The 20799-nt window shown below is 40.9% G+C and overlaps 1 long non-coding RNA gene across 2 annotated transcripts; it reads right to left on the bottom strand.

The window, feature by feature from the left end:
- Positions 1–11335: 11335 nt before the first annotated feature.
- LOC136666565 (uncharacterized) lies at positions 11336–14620 on the bottom strand. 2 transcript variants are annotated; one of them, XR_010795384.1, is made up of 3 exons: positions 14531–14620; positions 12722–12879; positions 11336–12613 (listed from the first exon to the last, which is right to left on the bottom strand). It is a non-coding gene; the product is annotated as an uncharacterized lncRNA (long non-coding RNA). The 2 variants fall into 2 exon arrangements; XR_010795385.1 differs by lacking the exon at positions 14531–14620 and adding an exon at positions 13377–13429.
- Positions 14621–20799: the final 6179 nt, after the last annotated feature.

Raw genomic sequence — 20799 nt, 5'->3', positions numbered from 1 at the left:
TTGATATCCATGGAATAACAAAGACCGACTTCTGAAAGAGCTTTTATTTTTAGCTGTGGAGGACTGGGATTGTTTTAATACTTTGCTGACAGGCAGATCAATCTCACCTCTGAGCCTCCTAACACAGGTGCAGCACAGGAGCGCATTGCCATAAATCTATGAGATATTCACCAACCCTGGTTTGCTCTTTTGGTTGTTTCCCAGCATTCCTCAGTCAGAGTGGTTTAGCTTTAGTTTAAATATGCACACACTGTAAATATAAGGGATGCTGCTTGGGTTTCAGGGTGTGCAGAATCTGTTTATGTTAAGAGAGGTGTACAGGGGCTTTGGGATTGGTTCCCAACGATTGAGACGCTGAGATAAGGTTTATGGATCTGTTTTTGAAAACATGACCAAGGTTGGCCTAAAACCAGGGAGTAAAATAATGAATAAGATGGTTGATGTGTGGTCTGAATATTAGAGAACTTCTCCTGACGCAACTACATACGTTTGCATGTAGCTTTAGTTTATAGGAACCTTTTTAGTTAAATTTTAATGACAATACGCTCTTATGGAGCGTGCTTTAGAAGTCAGTGACTGTTACTGCGATGTCTGTTTGCTTTGTCAAGGGGCTTTTAAGGGATTGTTTCCCAGACAGGGGCTACACAATATTTTAAATTGAGATTTTCCATTAAAAGGAGGATACAGTCCAAAACTAAGCTTATTCCCTGTCTGGGAAACCAGCCCTAAATGTCTGACAAGCCCACGCTTAAGTCTTGCTTCTGTCTTTTTAATCCCATATTAAAGGTTATGTACTCCTCTTCTGTGCAGTGGTCATCTTTTTAGAATGGACTCATGTGAATGTAATTTGGAGATGATACAATCACCGACAACCATATGTACGCCAACGCTATACGTAAAACGACTGCCCGTTCTTCTTTGGACCACTTTTGTATCTTGGATTTCATTAGAAGACCTTTGGTAGATGGTCAGACCAAAACATTATAAACATGACAACGTGGCCCAAATATATCCCACCCCTCGACAAGTGCTGTTACAACCATATCATTCATTCATTATCTGTAACCCTTATCCAGTTCAGGGTCACGGTGGGTCCAGAGCCTACTTGGAATCATTGGGCACAAGGCGGGAATACACCCTGGAGGGGGCACCAGTCCTTCACAGGGCAACACACACATTCACGCACACCTACGGACACTTTTGAGTCCCCAATCCACCTACCAACGTGTGTTTTTGGACTGTGGGAGGAAACCGGAGGAAACCCATGTGGACACGGGGAGAACACACCACACTCCTCACAGACAGTCACCTGGAGGAAACCCACGCAGACACAGGGAGAACACACCACACTCCTCACAGACAGTCACCCCGAGCGGGACTAGAACCCACAACCTCCAGGCCCCTGGAGCTTTGTGATCTTAGAAGAGCATTTTAGGAGAACGAGATAAAAAGTAAAACGGGTGAATATGAGGCAAGTAAAAACTGTATATTGAAGATATATTATGCAGTTACTTATAAAGGAAGTCATTAGCATCCTCTAGCATCTCAACCTGTATCATTAATTAAGATTTATACCTGTTATATATCTTCCTTAATCATAAGAAAAATAATGTAGTGTTTTATTATTCTGTTACATGTGACCTGTATTTGGGTCATCCTCTATCACTGCCGAAGCCTTGATCACTCACCACCTGACTTGGATCTTTCCTGCACCACACCCTGCTGATAACTCCAAGCCAAGGCCACCCCCTGACACACACAGAAACACACTGAACACGCCCTCCTGAACACCCTGAGTGTTATTCTGTGGCTAGAGCACTTTAACTGATCACTCTTGAGAAGCCTTTATCCATGAAACTTCTGAGACAACTCACCTCAACAGCAACATACAGATCCGCAAGACATGGCCATTACACTCTGGACAGTTAGGTCTATTGTCGTGATAATGAAGATATGTGAGGCTAACATGTGCGCATATCTGTGATAGCAGCTGTGATATTCTTAAGATATAATTTTTAGATACACAAAGGCAGAGCTGTGAGGATATTTTCATAGTCAAATGATGCATGACTATGAATGTCATTCATACATTCATGGAAACAGGTTTAAAATAGACCCCAGGTTTCCACTGAAAGGAATGCTGTGTGTGTGTGTGTGTGTGTGTATAGTGGAGTTTCACTCTGACCTCACATTGAGATAATGTAACATGGGCAAGGCAGAAGTTTCTATTTGCATACACAGAGAACCAGTCATGTTACATAGTTCCCTTTCATAAACTCAAACCCACTATAAATCAACTGAATCAGGATTAAACAGGCCATAAATGTCCAAACATCTTTAAAACATGAAGGGAAAACTCACCTCTGTGGACAATGCTAATTTCTGCTAATGCTCCTGTGGGATTCTTTAGTGTTTTAGTGCTGAGCTAACATGTTTGGGCTGTTCTAAATGCAAATGTTTGAAACTTTTTGAAGAGATATTATCATATACCCATTACATGCAAATCCCCACCTTGTTTTTCCAGATCCATTGACCATTTTTTTACAGCTACACTGACCATATAGGCTCCCTTTGTTCATCTGTTGCACTGAATATATTGTTCTTCAATGGTCAGGAGTGCTGTTGAGTGGATCAGACACAGCAGTAGCTGCTGGAGTTTTAAGACGGTGTCAACTCTCTGTCCACTCTTACACACCTACCTTGTTGGTCCACCTTGTGGATGTAGTCAGAGGGAGTAGCTCATCTGACGCTGCAAAGTCTGTGTTGGTCATCCTCTAGTCCTTCAGCAGTGGATACGGGAGGCTTATTTCTCACAGAATTGGTCAATCAACACTCCAACAGAGGTAATATATATATATATATATATATATATATATATATATATATATAGTTATATATTAAAGGGCATCCTTACTATTCAACCATAAAGGACGGTGCTACAGCTGTAAATCCACCGGACATTTTCTCATCACACCACACCCAAGAAGGCAATGCAATGCTGTTGCCTGGATACACAACTGCAGGACATTCTGGTTGCATCTGCTGAAACAAAAAAAAAACAGCACTGAGGAATTATTGTTTTTATTACACACTCCCTAATGACGACAGCCAGGAGTTCTGACCACAGACAGACAGTCAAACACACACACAGATCAGTGGTAGACTGCTCATGGCAGCTGCCAAATCAAACACTGCTAGGCCAGACAAAGCAAGCCTTTCACTGCTCTACTGTCAGAAGGAAAAGGTCTAGAAGAGGTACAGTGTTATTTAGTAAATATACAGACAGTGTAACAGAATGGTGAGTCATAAGTGTCATTCATGTCAATATGAATAATTCACCTCACACTTTATTAGCACCTGCTACCGCATCAAATCAATACAGTCTGAAGTAGCAACAGTTATTACTCCGAATGGTCTGGATGTGTCTGAGATTCTGCACTAAACAATGTTAAACATGGCTGCCGTTGTGTAGGGGACAAACTCTATGGAGCATAAGCTGATTCATTCAAGTGAGAGGCGGATGTCACATAGCTCCAGGGTTCCCTGTGTCTGCATGGGTTTCCTCTGGGTTCACATGTGTACATACATTCCTAGTTTACATCATCCGTTCTTTTTACCTGCAGAAAACTTAAAAAATTATATAAAACGCAACTCATTTTCTTCACTTCCGAAACACCATCTGCAGCAAGTGCTGTTTTCCTCAGTCACACCCATCGCACTTGTGGAATCCTAATATCTTCCACTAGAGCATTCAGAAGTCAGAGATGCATCTAGCAGATGTCTAACTCTTTCGGTAAAGTAGGTGTGCTACGTGGGGTTTGATCGGGTCATTAAGTTTCAGGGCCAACCTCAGAGAACCTGTTACGTCATCTTGGCCTTAGTTCATTCAGCTTTCTATTGTTATGTAGTTTTTTGCCTGATGAGCCCAATCTCCGTTTATAGAACATCTTCCTTTAAAATATTTTTGCACCTCATCACTCTCATGGCTTATAACTGATTTTTCGATTAGTAAGCGTAGGGGTAATTTACACTGGGGACATGTCTCCACTATTTTCTGAAATCGATTTCATCCCCACCACTTTTAGAAAGTGCACTCTGAAAATATTTCCTTTATTGCGTTAGTAAATGGATTGTGTAATATTTCCCACAGGTGTGAGTGAATTTGTGAGTGTGTCACCCTGCGATGGATTGGCGCCCCCTCCAGGGTGTGTCCTTGACTTACACCCAATGTGTCAGTATAGTTTTATGCGTAATAATAAAATCTCCAAATGAACCTCTAAGAATCAAAAGGAAAAATGTATATTGTGAAAGTAAAATATAAGTAAAATGCAATACTCTTTGCAGGTATTTGATACTTGTTTTCATTTGTATTTTGCCCATATTTATATACATAATATTTACAGATTTACGTACTTTTTCTTTTTAAGAAAATAGTATTTATTTATTTTGCTCCTGAATTTTTTTGGGATATTTTGGGATATTCTTAACAAGTAAGCAGTAATTAGAAAAAGGTGTTCACCCAGAATCTTTATTGGTCAAGTGTGGTTACACTGATAGATGCTCTGAAGCCCTGTCTGACCACAAAAATGTTATTATTTTCAGTAATATTCTGTCGTGATGGGTCCAGGACCTACATGTAATCATTTGATGCAATGCAGTAAGACACAGAGCGGCCACTCAGGATGGACATTTAAGGTGTATATCCCTTTGATAATAAGGAGCAACTGACCTGGACCCAGTCATCTGAGGACATGTTTATTTGATGTCTCCTCTAACAGCCTCCATCCCCCTTAAGATTAAGTCCAGGCTGTTCTCACACGCTGCTGTGATACTGCCAGCTGTCCATGTTCCTCTCAGACAATTAAACCTTTAAAACCGCAGTGGAGCGCTAGAGTTGGCACCTGCTGTGACTGAGTGCTGAGAGAATGCTGGCTGCTTCTTTCTAGTAGCTGAACAGTAGCTGAAGCTTACACAAACCGACAGATATGATCGTCTCCTCCTGTCTCTGACATTACAACTTTGACAGGAAAAGCATAATCAGCATCCAAATCTCCACGCATCGCTGTCCCTCACACCAGCATCTCATCACTTCACATTTTCTCTGGTGATATCGCTATGTTCCAGCCTTTAGGCTCCACTTCTTTCCTCTTCTGATCTCGTTCCCCTCTCTCCTCTTCAATAATGATCAGCAGATGGCCAACCCGAAGCTGCAGATGTTCCTCAGTCTGAAAACACTTTGCATTTCTTATTTATTTATCCGATCCATCTTCCCTCCAATCTATCGCGGGCCCCCAAGTCCAGACACACTGCCAGATGTTGCTAGGATTCAGAAGTTCAGCAGCACATAGAAGAACCCCTCTTTCAACTTCTTGCTCAAACCAAGGGTCATTATGCCACTTAAAAGCCTGCTTTCCATAATGTCAATGATGAGAGGCCGAAAAGGAAGGCAATAAAGCTCCAGTGTCCCCCAAGGGTCCAGGCAGCTTTCTTTAGCCTAATGGCACCCTTGCTTACATCCCACATAACCCCCCCTCATTTAAAACCTCTTATCTCATGCTGAGATCTGAGAAGATGGGACACAGCCATTTCAACAGTCAAACGCCAGGTGTCCCTTTTTTCACCTTGTTCTTCAGTGGTGGTGGAGTTTAAAACACTGTGTTACTCCAACCATGTTGGACCACCTTGTAGATGTAAAGTCAGAGACAGTAGCTCATCTGTTACTGCACAGTGTGTGTTGGTCGTCTTCTAGTCCTTCATCAGTGACACAGGACGCTGTCGGCTGGATGTTTTTGGTCGGTTGATTAACCCATATGCTCAGTGGAATAGATAAAATAAGTACAGATCTCTCAGATTTGTTTGCATCTCAGTTTCAACTACTATTTGCTGCAATAGCTTATCAAAGGGACACAATCTTGTACAAAGATTGCACAAAACAGTGCTTTTCTACTGCGTGATACCTACTCTACTTGACTCTACTCGCTCTTTGGTCCTTGGTACCCTGGTACCCGAAATGTAGCTGCTGACATCATGAAACACTGTAACAGATCAGTAGAGTTTTTCCTTCCTTGTTGCACCATCCAGCTCTCACATTATTCTTTTGTTGGCCACCAATCCAAGGAGAGTTTGAACCTCTTTAAAAGACAATGGCGTACTAGAACAAGCTGCATTTATGAGCCAGATAAATACAAACATGATCACTGCTGTAACTTTGAGTTTACAAATGGATAGTTTGCACTGGATATCTGCTTTTCATTGTGACTGTATTCAGATTGAAATCTCTGGCCAGTCAGCACCCAGTAAGCTTTACACGTCATGCAGTGGAAAGTGTTATAATGGGTGATTATATTAAAACTTAACATGGTTCCATTTAGAGACGTAAAGCCAGCTCTGTTGTGGCTAATTTGGGAAACACTGTGTGAACAGCACACAGCCTTAACCATGAATCTGATACAGTTCCCTGTTTCCTCTCTTCTCTTCTGGGCTCAGATCTTCCACTCAGCTCCTCTCACCAACCCACATCCTTCCATCCCTCCAGAACACAGATCGAGAAAACAGACAAGGGACTCTCCGAGATGACTGTGTATCTAAGAGGAACCAGCTGCTCCATCATCTTATCTTCCCACTGCTTGTGTGTCAGGGATTGGAGCAGACCAAAGAGGCTGGGATGCAAACACAGATCTGCTTCCTACAGTCCAGAGACTCGCAGCGTAGATAAGACAAGTCTGAGATGTGTCTGCAACACAGCTCCACTTAATGGTCCTGCCAAGTCAAACAGGAGAGCTATTCATCTGCTGCTCTGGTCTTCGTATTATGTGTCTGCTTGTGATGGTTCTGATGTAGTTAAAGAGTTATGGTCTGGGGAAATGAAACAGTTTCCACAGTTCATCTTGGCAGGGATGGTGAAGAGGGGGGTGTTCCTTGAAGGAGAGCTTTCCTTAACACACCTAGTCACAAGAACACATCACATATCCATCACTAACTTTACTGAACATTTAATGAATAGCTGAGGCGCTCCTATAGGAGTTAAAAGCATTGAGTTATTATTTCGGAATCTCCAGGTTGGCGTCTATCTCAGATTTATATTTTAAGAGTCCCTTGCTGGACAAGCAGCAGTGCCTGCTGAAGTACTTATGTGAAATCACCACATCTTCCTCATGTCTCTGGTGGTCTTCCCTTTACTTCTGTTGCTGAACTTCCTGTAGTGTGTGTGTTTATTTCCAGCCTCCTCATTATGGCATTTAAGCTGGAATGCCTTTACATAAGCAATTAAACCCAGACTCAATATCCTACTCTATTTTATCCTCTTCAATCAGGGAGTAGTCATTTTTTGGACCACACAATGACAAAAATAATGTCTGTCGTGTCAGGATTAAGATATTGTATGACAGAGTGGTGATAGACGGTTTGATTTCATGGCACCTGCATTTGTTGCTGTGCTCTAAGCTTTTCAGGTTACAAGATTCAGGTTAAGAGCTTCCAAACTAGCAGCAAAACAGAATCCGAACAGGCAATGCCCAGTGAGGTCAGCATCAGTCCATGCTTTGCCCACTGGGTCATTCACAGAAGACATAGTGGGTGGAGAAAGGTAAAGACAGGAGGACAAATAAAACACAATTTAGACCCATGGTAGTGGATTAAGAGGGTGCCATCTGTGCCTTATCATTTCTTGTCCTCTATTAACAGCGTGATGTGTCGCTGATGTTATACATGTGTTTGAGGTTTAATGACTGGTTTTAACACTCTGCCCTGAATAAGCTCTGAAGATGTGGACACTGCAAGTGTAAATAATCAGACAAGGCTATAGAAACACTGGCTTCGAAGCTGGAGAGAAAATGCAACTAAATACCCAGGGCCCACAAGTAGAGATGGCCGCCCTCAAATGTATGAAGATTGCTTCTGTATTCAACTTTAGATTCTCTAAAAAGATCAATAATGCAGGTCCAGGAAGGTCCGTAAAACAAGAGCAGGGAAAACAGGAATTGTGATACACCTCTGACTGCAGCAGGAAAACGTCACTGTTGGACCACTAACTTTATTTTTCTACTCTACGCAAGTGCAAGCAAGATGTTAGAGACAAAAGCATGATGACTGCAGTGGCTTTCTGTGCAATATCCTCAAGTTCAAATGGTTGCAGCTCCACTACAATTTCACAGGGCTACATTCTTCAGTGGTCTGACAGCTTTCCCACATAAACCCACCACAGGAGCACTCCGGTCCAGCTCGGCCACTTGGGAAAACTTTTCCCCAAGCTTTCCCTTTTTGTCTGGAGAGAAAATCAGTGTGTGTTTGTGTTTGAGAGCGATGGTTTCCATGGAAAGCAGAGCATTCTCAGACGTCCAGCATACCAGAGTATTTTAATACGTCCAGTATCATTTCATATCAAATGGCACGCATGTCCAAGCTCTAATTTCCTGTTTATAAGATCCATGCAGGAGAAAGTCTTTCAGCTTTTCTTCATGCTTTCCTTAAACCTGAAATATCTATTTGTAGAAGAAAGGTCTACACAGAGTAACCACTACAAAGACATTGGGCAGGTTGGAGAATACCAAAATTACCAGTTTTACAAATAGCTAAATTGTTTAAATAGGTTCAAAACTAACAGAATTTATCCTCCTTCTACTTGTGGATGCACACGGTCTGATGTGAATGGAGCATACTGAACACATAATAACATTCATAACAAACACCATAAGATGTCTGTGTTCAATTTTCACTTCAAATTTTCCAGCAAACATCAATTCAGCCCCACACCTCCTGCTTTAATCTAGAGTTTTAGCAGGCCCACTGCTCTGGTTGTGTCCAGGTTCATATGAAAAACCTCAATTCCCAGGCAAGGCCACATCAAATGGCCATGTTTAAAGCGCCCCCTGAAATAAAATGATGAGTTCCTTGTGCAAGAGAGACCAAAGAACCAGAAATATGGAGACGTTGCATGCAGAACAACCGCTGAGGGAAATGATCACACACCACTGGACTTGGGCCCTCGTGGTCTGTGGAGTGTCAGCCTGAAGACTTAATAAGAGATACCAAAGGAGCCTTAATGACACGGACAGAAAATAGACCTCAAGATTAGCCACTCTGATTTGTGACGCAAGAGAGAGAGAGAGAGATGTTTCTAATTACTGTACCATAAATTCATACAGCCCTCTGCAACACAGTGCGGATTTACCAGCCGTTTCCACAGTGCAGTCATGTTCAGTAGAAACAGCACAATTACTGTACTTTTGAACAATTGAAAATGTTTTTCCACCTAAAACCAATAATACCAAAGGCAGACCTTTTTTTCAACTGCTGAGAGAATTTGAAAGTAAGTAATCACTTTCAGTTCTTAGAACCTTTATAAATGAACAAAATGATTTGTACAGTTTAGTATTTGGCTGGGAACAGGTGCTGAATATGACCGTTCTGAACAGGGCTGTTTAGACAGGGGGAAAAAAGCTGTTGGGAACAAGGGAGTCTCAAAGAGATTCATTCATGTGAATGTAGATGATGCCCACATAACAATGATGGTGATAATGGCCATTGACTCTGCATGGCATCACCAACCTGCAAGTAGAGGGGGTGGAGGCTGAAGCCCTTGAGAAGCCTATGGGTAAGAAACCGCAGACTTAATAATAATAATAAAGTTTATGTAAAAAGAGGAATCCTGTTCAATAACAGCATTAATACTTTCAAAATAATCTAGAGAGCTCCAATGAAACCCAGACTGGGTTGGTTGTTGAGCTTCTGGAGGTCCTTCTCAAGAAGTTTGAATCCTCTGCAGAACAGTCTCTAGAGTCAGTAGGGAACAGCAGCTAACGGCAGGGAGTGGGGTTAGGGATGTGCACGAGTCGTCAGGAAATGGTGCAATATATTGTTATTGTTAGTCAGATACTGACATAGTGTTAGGTTTAATCACTGGAAGATGGAGAACAAATACAGTCCAGGAAGATGGCTAAGTAATTGCTGTGCTATTTTTTCTGATGATTTGATAATAATTTTAGCAAAAGTGTAATTAATCCTGTTTATTAGCTCTTATACATATTTGAATATCAGAATTAGTCAGAATGTGCATCCTTAACTAGCATTGGATCAGTTGATATTTGGATGAATATGGGTCAATACTGTAACAAATCTGTCCTGAAACAGCACTCCCAGTGAAGACCCAACTGAAACGCTGACGATGTTCAATTCAATTTGGATGAGATTAATGAGGAACCTAAAGGAGAGAGTGACTCCATTGAAGAGTCCCTGATGAAAGCTCCAAGCTACAAATACTCTGAGAGTAACAGACAATATTAGCATTATTAGCATTAGCTTACAGAGTATACATTTATTAAAATGTCACTACTGTTGCATGAGCTAGAGCCCTTTATATACTGCTATTTCAAGACATATGTCTGAACATCTACTGATTCTTGCAGATGACTGGGCGGCAGAAGTCGAGAGGCACTATGAGGAGGAGATGCCGCTGTACCTCGGTGAGTTATGGACACAGTTTAAATACATGAATAAAGAGAATGACACACAGGTGGAAAACTGTGTTGATTGATGTTATATTAAAACGTTTACTCACCCACTCACTGGAGTGGAGTGGACCTCCACGGCCTCTGAGGCCACTGAAAAAAGAGCAGGGGTGGAAATAGTGGAGAAAACTGTGGGTAAGTAAAGGAAATGAATAGATGATATGTTGTAATCGTGGAGGATATGGAGTTGACTGATATCCATCTTCTGACTAAGAGTTGTGCATTAATACTAGGCTTAGTCCCTGATTTCTATCATTTTGTTCTCTTGCTGAAAAAGATGCAACAACCTGAGACCCGTCTCTGGTCAACAACCCCTCAAAGAAATAGACAAGGAGGGGCACCTGAGGGAAGGGTTGAAAAATAAATTTAAAAACCAGAGGGGTAGTCGTGTGTAGACTTAAACAAAATGGCACCCACAGCCCCTGCACTCAGACTATAGCTACCTAATAAAATTCTTGTCCATGGAGCTGTGTCCTCGCTGTGTGTTCAGCAGACTGGAGCCTGTGCTCCATGTTTTATGCATAATAATATTACTGAATTACTGAGTGCAAGGCAGGAACACACTTTGGGCATGGTTTCGGTTCATCTCACACACACACACACACACATACACACCAATAAACAATGTCACACAGAGTTGATAGACAAATCAATAGACAGTATTTTAGTGAATAAGACATACATAGTATGTGCAGTTCCACAGTTCCACCAGAGAGGTCTCCAAATCCCCAAAAGACCCAGAGTTACCCAGTGCAGCTTTAATACATCAGAATTTCTGATCATGTTCACAGTGTAAAAGTAATGTAATATAAATATGAATGAGTAATGAATATTTTGAGATCATGCAAGTGAATTACCTTCTGTAGAAACACTTAAAATTTAACCTGTGTTTATCCCTGCATTTGCATACTGTTGCTGCACAATGCTGGACCAAGGCCAAAGAGAGGAGAATGATTGCTTCTCCAGCTTTCGCTTAGAAAAACTGATAGGCAGCCTCCTTTCCTGCTGTCGCACATATTTCACTAACAGCATAGTTTCCACATAAAAGCCACTTTCATTCTGCCTTTTCCTGGTAAATCATGGCAATCAGTCTAAATACAGCTGAGAAAAGGGCTACAACCTCCCAGGATTTGGCTCTTTAAAGCTCAGCAAGTGTTCTCATTCTTATGTACAAGGCTTTTTTAACCCTTCTTTGTATACAGACTCATTGAGTATAATCAGTGCAACACAATACAATCCAATCCCATCTGTCACAGTCTTTTCCTGTCCATTCCGCCCATGACCAGCTTGTTCTTCCGTTATGACATAACTCAGACACTGAGCCTTTTCAGCAGACTTATATCAGACTGCCTCTAACTCACTTAAACATTGCTTCTCTGCTCAAATGCAGTAACTGGAGACACTGACAGCTCAGTTTAAGCACAGAGCAAAAGAAACCAAGCTCAAATCCTTATGAGCCTCCAGTAAACCTGCATTCATGTTGAGTACACATGTTGATCTATACCATGTGTTCGTTATGGATGCGCTAAAGAGAACTGAGTATGTGTGTGGGGAGAATTGCAGAGCTGAGTGGAAGATTGCGGTGCTTATGTGGCTTAAGTGCAATATAAAAACATAGCAGGGCTTATTAAAATTACAGAACAAGCCTGCTAAATATAATATTAAGGATTCAAAATCACTTATAGAATATAAAAAAGACCAGGGCTTTTTGCTCAGTGACTTGACCCTCTGTTAAAGTTATTTTTATTTTCCATATTAGAAAAACCTTAAGTTTAAATACAGAAATAAGCCAGCTCCCATCTGAGTCACAGCATGAGAGGTGAAGCTGAGGCTTGTAGGGAAAGTAGTTCTGGAAAGTTGGCACTGGAAGGTTTTGGAAAATTGGGTATGTCCAGTAGGTAAGAAATCAGTGCCTCTGCACAGTGAAGAACAAAGAGCAATAGGCCCTACCCAAACTTCCTTCACATTAAATCTGATGTCATCTTTCACCACACTTTAGTTCCCATGGCTGCAGCACATGTGACTGATTTCCACCCTGAGGCTTGCGTCATTCCATCTCAACGCGCTTCGGTTTTGTAGAACCAGCCAAAGACAATAGCCTTGGGATTCTGCAAATTAGCTCTAGTTACTTGTCAGGATAAATACACTGTACAATGCATTAAACCGTAAATCACACTGTTAATTATTTGTTGTTAGAAAACAACAATCACACTTGCCTCAAACTCTTGAGTTCAGCAAATTCATGTCAACAAAATGCCGGTCTGTATGTGTCCCGTATCAGTGTTGTGTCTGTCTCCACTTTTCAGTAACAGCTTCTTGAAAGTGTCCCATCACTTTATTCTCCACACCTTTGTGTCCTGATGTTTTTCTGACCCTAAAAAATACATTATTTAAATTTATAATTATTTAGACTCAAAATTTAAAAAGAGGGTGTTCTCTTACTTGGAGACATTAAATGTGTTATATATTTTTACATGTATTCAATCATTTGACTCTTTCCTGTTCAAGATGGCTGTGTCCTGAGTCTACTTTCAGTCATTAGACACAAGGCAGGAACACACCCTGAACACAACTCACTACACTCCTCACAGACAGCGACCCAGAAGATCCAGTGTTGGCCAGTGTTCATTTTTTTTTAACTAAAACTATGACTAAATATATTAAATGACGATCTGTTTCTCAGAACAAAAACTAGAAGGGTACTAATTAAAAATATATATTTGAAGACGAGAACTATGATGAAATGTTTAATGATTAACTTCTGCAAATTTCATCAATGTATATAATCTAAACTATAATGCGAAAGACAAATAAAATAACCCGTTATTTCTGATTTGAAAACCGCAAGAAAATAAAAACAAGAATTTGTACCCTCATTTTGCTATTGCCAAGACAACGAAGCGCGTTCACGTTTCATTTTTCCCGCTCAGAGCTGTTGCCGACGACTCTGAATCACATCATGTCGCATTTTTATTATTATTATTATTATTATAGGGCTAGGAAGAGGGTTTTCTTTTAGGGTGTGAGGACTCTATTTCTATCTTTTTAAAAATCCCTTCTCACAGTCCTGAGTCGTCTTTATTGAAGAAGTCGACTCCCAAAGAATCAATTCTTCAAGCATCTGTGATTCACTCGTAATAACGGTTGGCCAATGATTCAGAGTTTAAACTATTTCAGTCGACTCAGTCTCGGTTTGCGACGTCTTTTGCAGCTGATTTTGAACATAATTAAAAGAAAAATATATTAGAAGAAAAAAGTTTCTTACATAATTAGGATGTTAACGTGTTTTTAAAATGTAATATAACTTGTAAGCTATAGTTTCTGAAAATTAGTAATTAATAATACCTCTTGTACAGTGGTTCCCAATCTTTATCATTCCCCACCTCAGACGAAAGGGAATTTCCGTGCCCCACCCGTCCCATATCGCCCCCCAAAAATGGTAATAAATACACATGCAAGTATACAATTTTCATTCACATCAATTTCTATCTCTAAATCCACATCAGTAGCTTAACATTATAACACCAGATACATTAACATCAATGTTCAAAAATACTGACAATTGGCCACTAATTAAACTGTGCTTCAGTTTCTCACTTTTCAATCTGTGCAAAAATGAGCAGGCAGGTGCAAGGACGTAGGAGTTTAATATTGTTGGGGAACATATTTGCTGAGTCAAAGCCCACCACATACCCAAAATATAAGATATCACAAAATATAATTTGATTAAAATTAACGTTAGAGGGTGCGGCTGTGTCCCAAATATTATATATAAAATATATGTAATAAATAAAAAAATAGTATAATATACATATATATACTATTCCGTGCAGCAGTTTGGGACACGGCCATAGACTAACGTTAACTTGCTGCATGTTTAGCGCGCTTTCTCACGACCTGAACACAGCTAATATTAACGTTCACTAACTCTCAGATCCTCCTCTGTTTCCTTAACAGTTAAATACAAGCCACTTTCATAACTGTAATTAGTCGTCGTTGTTATCTGTTGTGCTCTTGTTACTGACCTCGAGCCCAGAGCTGGGAAACACTAACTTCATAAACCAGACTCTAATGGTGAAGCTGATAATAGGAGCAGCTTTATATTTGAACAGGCGCCTTAACGAAGGCTGAAAGAAGACCCACCTTCTCCGACTCGCTGCCAAAACGCGGTAATCTCAGTGGCGCAATTTCAAAATAAAAGTTTTTGAATAAAAGCATTATTTGGTTCCAGGCAAGCTACGTTTTTCTGGTTTATTATGTTTAAGGGCTATTAATGAATCCATTTTGAGTGGGTGCTTTTTACCGAGTAAGATTTACAGGCAAAACAGAAAGACATTAATAAAGAAAGGCTAATTTCTTTAGATTCCTTGCGCCCCAACCTGCAATACTTACATGCCCCACTACGCTCCTCACACTTTGAGAAACGCTGCTCTAGTAAAACTTTTAAAATCCTCAAATAAATCTTTTTAAAAGTTAATGGACTAAAACTAGACTAGTATATTTTTTGTTTTGACAACTACAACTAACAATAATTACATCATTAAAATGAGACTACATCTAATACACATTTTAGTCAAAAGGCTAAATCAAAATCAGCTGCCAAAATTAAAACTGCCTGAAACTGTGGCATGCAGTGACATCACCTGCACAATCACTGTGCCACATATAATATTTTGTCACTAGAATAGTAAATGTTTATAGGTTTATTTTTATTTTATTTTTAAAAATATTTTTAACTATTAATGTAAGTCACTGCAATACCATTATTTTACTCATTAACTGTCTGTAAGCGCTTATCCAGTTCAGGGTCGCGGTGGGAATCACTGGGCACAAGGTGGGAACACGCCCTGGAGAGGGCACCAGTTCTTTCCAGGGCGACACACACACACACATTTATTGGCACACGCTCCTGACAGACAGTCACCTGGAGCAGGTCTTGAACCCACAACCTCCAGGTCCCTAGAGCTGTGTGACAGCGACACTACCTGGGGCACCACCGTGATGTCCTGTAAAGGCATTAACATTTTTAATTAAATATTAAATATTGTGCAATGATAATACAATGTGTTTGGTATAATACAAGGTTTTATCCCAGTAGCTTTACAGTTATAATTGTAGTAAACATGCATCCATGAAATCTGAACGTCAATGCATTTGTAGATAATTCAAAGTTGTGAGAAGATGAACAAACAAGTGATGAAATGCATAAAGTTTTGATGTTTGTTTTATGATAAAAGCAAATCCTAGCTACCTTTTCATCATTCACTGTGAAACCTGTGGCAATTTATTGTGTGTTGTGATGCTGGTGAATGAAAGGATGAGATATTAATACTGTCAGCATTGAAAGACTTACCCTTTGCTCGTAGATGTAAAGATGTCTTGATGGTTGTGAAATGTTGACATGAGATAACCCCACCTTTAACAGTTGCTGTACAACACATCAGCTCTTATCTCTCACCAAAGTGTTTCAGATGCTTTGGTTATGCAACTCACCAGTACCAGGCTTTCAGTCAGTGACTGTATACGGGCGGGGTCTTGGTATCACTGAATCTGACAGCTTACAGCTAATCAGGGACTCACCCTGTGTCCCACTGAAGTTCTCTCAGCAGCTGTCATCACTACGTCACATCTGTGAGTTGTTTCTTCAGCCTCTGATGACAGGTTCTTTCAACATGTGGAATTTATTGTGTATGAGGAAGAGCCCAGTTGCAGCTGATACTACATTGGAAATCACAGTCACAGAGTGAAATATGAAATATGGACATGGATTCTGCATTTTTTCAGTTCCACATACCATACAGATGGGGCGGCCTGGTGGAGCAACCGGTTGTGTAGGTGTCACACAGCTCCCTGGTTCAAGCCCCTCCAGGTGACTGTGAGGAGCTTGATGTGTTCTCCCTGTGTCTGCATTGGTTTCCTCCAGGTGCTCCGGTTTCTTCCTATGGTCCAAAAACACACGTTTGGTAGGTGGATTGGCGACTCAAAAGTGTCTATAGGTATGAGTGTGAGTGAATATGTGAGTGTGTGCACTCATACAGTGAGCATAGTAGTGTCAAGTGTAGGAAAATGGGAATATGGCTAATCCAGATACTTTCTCCAGTTATTTTATTAGCTTATGAGTAAATGAGCTAACTGACTTTATACACTTTTAAATCAAGATTTAAAACCTTCCTGTTTGTGCGGCTACAGCTCGGTTTAAAATACTCTGCACTTTTTATTCTATAACAGCACTTTTATTGTATTATTTTAAATTTTTTGAAACAATTTTATCATGTTTTCTTTTACTGTTTTTATGTATTTCCTTTTATGCAGCATTTTAATAGTTTTAATTGACTTTTATAATTTTTATTCTAGCTTTTAATTTAGCTGTTTTTTTTTTGTAAAGCACTTTGAATTGCTCTTGTATGAAAGGTGCTCTATAAATAAACTTGCCTTGCCTTGCCTTAGTAATAGGGTGAGGTTTCCTGACCTGTACTCAAAGTCACGAAAGTGGGTCAAGGAACCAACTAAATGGCCAAAGTTACAGTGGCCGGACATCTTCATATCGCTTGTGGAAAACCCAGTGTTTACACAACAGAAACACTCCAGGACAAAGTCCAGGACATTGAATACCAGGGATGCTTTTTGTGTTTTACAGACTTATGTACTGCCTTTGGTATTTACCATTATGCAATAGCCGAGAATGCCAGCTTTGTGGTTGCTGCTTTCACAAATATTTTGTTTTTAAGTACATCATTCTGTGAGGAGTGTGGTGTGTTCTCCCTGTGTCTGCGTGGGTTTCCTCCGGGTGACTGTCTGTGAGGGGTGTGGTGTGTTCTCCCAGTGTCCGCGTGGGTTTCCTCCCACAGTTCAAAAACACACGTTGGTAGGTGGATTGGCAACTCAAAAGTGTCCGTAGGTGTGAAAGGACTGGCGCCCCCTCCAGGGTGTATTCCCGCCTTGCGGCCAATGATTCCAGGTAGGCTCTGGACCCACCGCGACCCTGAACTGGATAAGGGTTACAGATAATGAATGAAAAAGTACATCACTGATTTTGATGAAAAACCTTGCCTAATATGAAATGTGCACCGCAGAGGAGAGAATTTTGGATGCTTTCATCAGTCCAGTCTGTCCGTTTAATAAGTGCTTGTAACCATAAACCTCTGCGTCTTTGATGACATGGTATTCTATAAAAAATTAAGATTATTTGCTTTTCCATTCCGATTCTGGCAACCAACAGCACAACGTGACATATTTTGTCCCTTTTTGTGCATCTCGCCCGATTCACTCCACTTGTTTATGCTGTTTTACTGCCACCACAGTGCGCACTCAGCTGCCAGTGACGTAACCGTGACATCTATATCTAAACGGTCTATTTTGATTTTTAATTGCCCTCACCCACTTCCACTGACTACTCAGAAGTGCGTAACACCACGTCACACAAGTGGTCACTCAGGACAGCTGAATTCTTTGGTGATTTACACGTTATGTTTCCTACAGTTCGCCTACACTGTCATAGCAATGAAAAGGCAAAGATTTCAACGAGTATGTGATTATTTCTTATTTTGTAACTGAAACATAAGTGGTATATATTTGTTAAACATATATTTTAACAATGTATTACATGTTTTTTTTTTAACATTTCATTCTGGTGTACACTTAATAACTACTTTTTTCCAACATTGTTTTCGCAGTTACTATGGAAATCGCATTACGTCAGGGCATGTTCTGTTCTGAAGTAGATATCAGCATTGACTTGTTCCCTCACCCCTCTGAGGGCTCATCTAACACTCTTCACTTCAGTTCATACAGAAATGGAATGGCCCTTCAGATGGCACCAGGTTCCCCCGAGGGAAAAAGGCGAGTCAAAGTAGGCGAGGGGAAAGTTAAAAAACAGATTTGAAATGCAGGCTGTGTCTACTCACTGTCCACTCTGTGAGACACTCTTACCTCGCTGGTCCAGCTTGTAGATGTAAAGTCAGAGACAGTAGCTCCTCTGTCGCTGCACAGTTTGAGGGGTTTAAAAACTCCAGCACCAACTGCTGTGTCTGATCCACTCGCACCAGCACAACACACACTTAACACACCACCAACACGTCAGTGTCACTGCAGGGCTGAGAATGATCCACCACCCAGATAATGGATTTCCAGCCTTGTGGAAGTCCTGGGCAAACAAAGTACACCTATGGTCAGTGGAGCAGATAAAATGAATGAGTGTAAAAACAAGGAGGTAGCTTTAGTGGTGTATTGACTTAAGTAAATGAACTATTACCAGTGGGTGAGGATATTTGTTCAGTGGTGAAATTGAAACTGTCCACACAGATGTAAACTGACATTCTTTCACACCAGTTCACCGGAAACACCACATAAAATTATCATGACAGGTTTTCTCTTCCTGTTTTCTCTTTCTTGTTGTCATGGAACAGGATGCAACCCCAAACAAATAATTATGGGTTGCTAAGGAAACATGCATTTTAGCTGCTGTTTGCTTGTTATATTTTTGGGCAGGGCCCTTGTATACCAGCCAGCAGAGTGCACACAAGAAACTGTCATTAATGATGATTGTTTGCATGTGGTGGAGAGAAACTAATGTTTTTAAAGTCTTCTCAAACTGATTTCATAAACCGATACTAACTCTTTTGTATGAAACATGTACATGCTCAAGTTGCTTCCCACAGTTCCCTAAATTACAGACAAATTACACTCATTTAGAAGAAAGAATGAAAATAAACATTCTCCACTAAAGTGTAGCCGAATGTATTACATGCAAATGATACAGTGATTCAGAACACTACACAGGAATGGAGAGAAGAAACACAGAAGTTTGTATTCCTATCATTGAGGGGTATATCCATTTACTTTTGTACTCTTGTCGAGAGGGGCATTTTCTCACCCTTCACCATAGTGGAACATATTTCTGGTTCTTAATGAAATGTCTGTGACCTGCTTTGGTCCAAACCCCACGAGCCCCACAGCAGTGTTCTCCCCCTGTGTAAACAGCCCTGTTCAGAACGCCCACTTTCAGCACCTGTTCCTTTAAATGATAATGAGCCGCTTGCTGTTCACCCTGACCCTGAGCGCACAGCAGTGAGGATCTTGGAGCAGCTCTGGTTTTTAGCCGTTTTTCTCTCGGTTCTCTTTCATGATGTACATTTGACATCAGATGTGGAGCAGAATGATAAAGGCTCCCCAGTGTTTTCTGACTTAGGCAGCCCAGAGAAAACACACTAGGTGATTTTGTTTCACAGTATGTGGGTTGGTGGGCTCCAGCTAAGTTGTGTTTTTACAACCAAGCCTGTATAATATAAAGGTTTTGTTGCCCTACAAAGACCACAAAGGACTCCACACACACACACACACACACACACAGTCATTTCCTATAACAGGGTGTTCAGCAAGATGTCAGGCTTGCAATGACTTGCAGCTCAGACTAATTGCAGTGAGCCAAACAGGTCAAGTAACAGTGATGGATTTGATTCCCCTTAATGCTTGGCTGCTGGAACTGCTGGAATAATGTCTTAATAGGTTCATGTGCCATGGCATCTCTAAAACCCGTATCAGATGTAAGTGAAGCATACAAAGAGAAATACTAACTCATTTAATGTCCTTTAAATATTCACAGGCTGGAAATGCACTGTGGTCACCTTTTCTACCCCTTTGTCCTCTTTTTCTACCTCGTCTTTTGGCCGCTTGCACATAAGGTCGCCACAGCAGATCATTATGAACCACATATTCTGGTGTGTAGTGTCTCTTGCACAGGTACAAACGGATCAGACGCAGCAGCGGCTGCTGAAATTTTGTGAATAGGGTACTGTGTCCATTCACTATCCACTCTATTAGACGCTCCTCCCTCATTGGTCCACCTTGTGTGCACAGTGTGTGTCGGTCGTCCTCTAGTCCTTCATTAGTGACACAGGACGCTGTCGGCTGGATGTTTTTGGTCAGTGGACTATTCTCAGTCCAACAGCGACACTGACGGTTTTAAAAACTCCAGCAGCCACTGCTGTGTCTGATCCACTCACAGTCAGTGTCACTGCAGCGCTGGGAATGATCCAGTACCCAGATAATAGGCCGTCTGCTCCTCCGTAACGGTCGTGAACATTGATGGACATGGTGAAAGGGGGATTACAAAGTATGCAGAGCAACAAATGAAGTACATTCTGTAATTGCAGAACTACAAAAGGCTCCTGTATTGTCTGTGGAGCTGATCAAACAGACAATGTGTATAGCAACAAGGAGGTCATTATAATGTTGTGGCTGATCTGAGTATTTCATTTGTATGCCATATCCCTCAACTAGGAAACTATTTTAGAGC

The sequence above is a fragment of the Hoplias malabaricus genome, chromosome 1, assembly GCF_029633855.1.
Source record: "Hoplias malabaricus isolate fHopMal1 chromosome 1, fHopMal1.hap1, whole genome shotgun sequence".
Lineage (NCBI taxonomy): Eukaryota > Metazoa > Chordata > Actinopteri > Characiformes > Erythrinidae > Hoplias > Hoplias malabaricus.
This window is presented reverse-complemented; position numbering and strand designations above follow the sequence as displayed.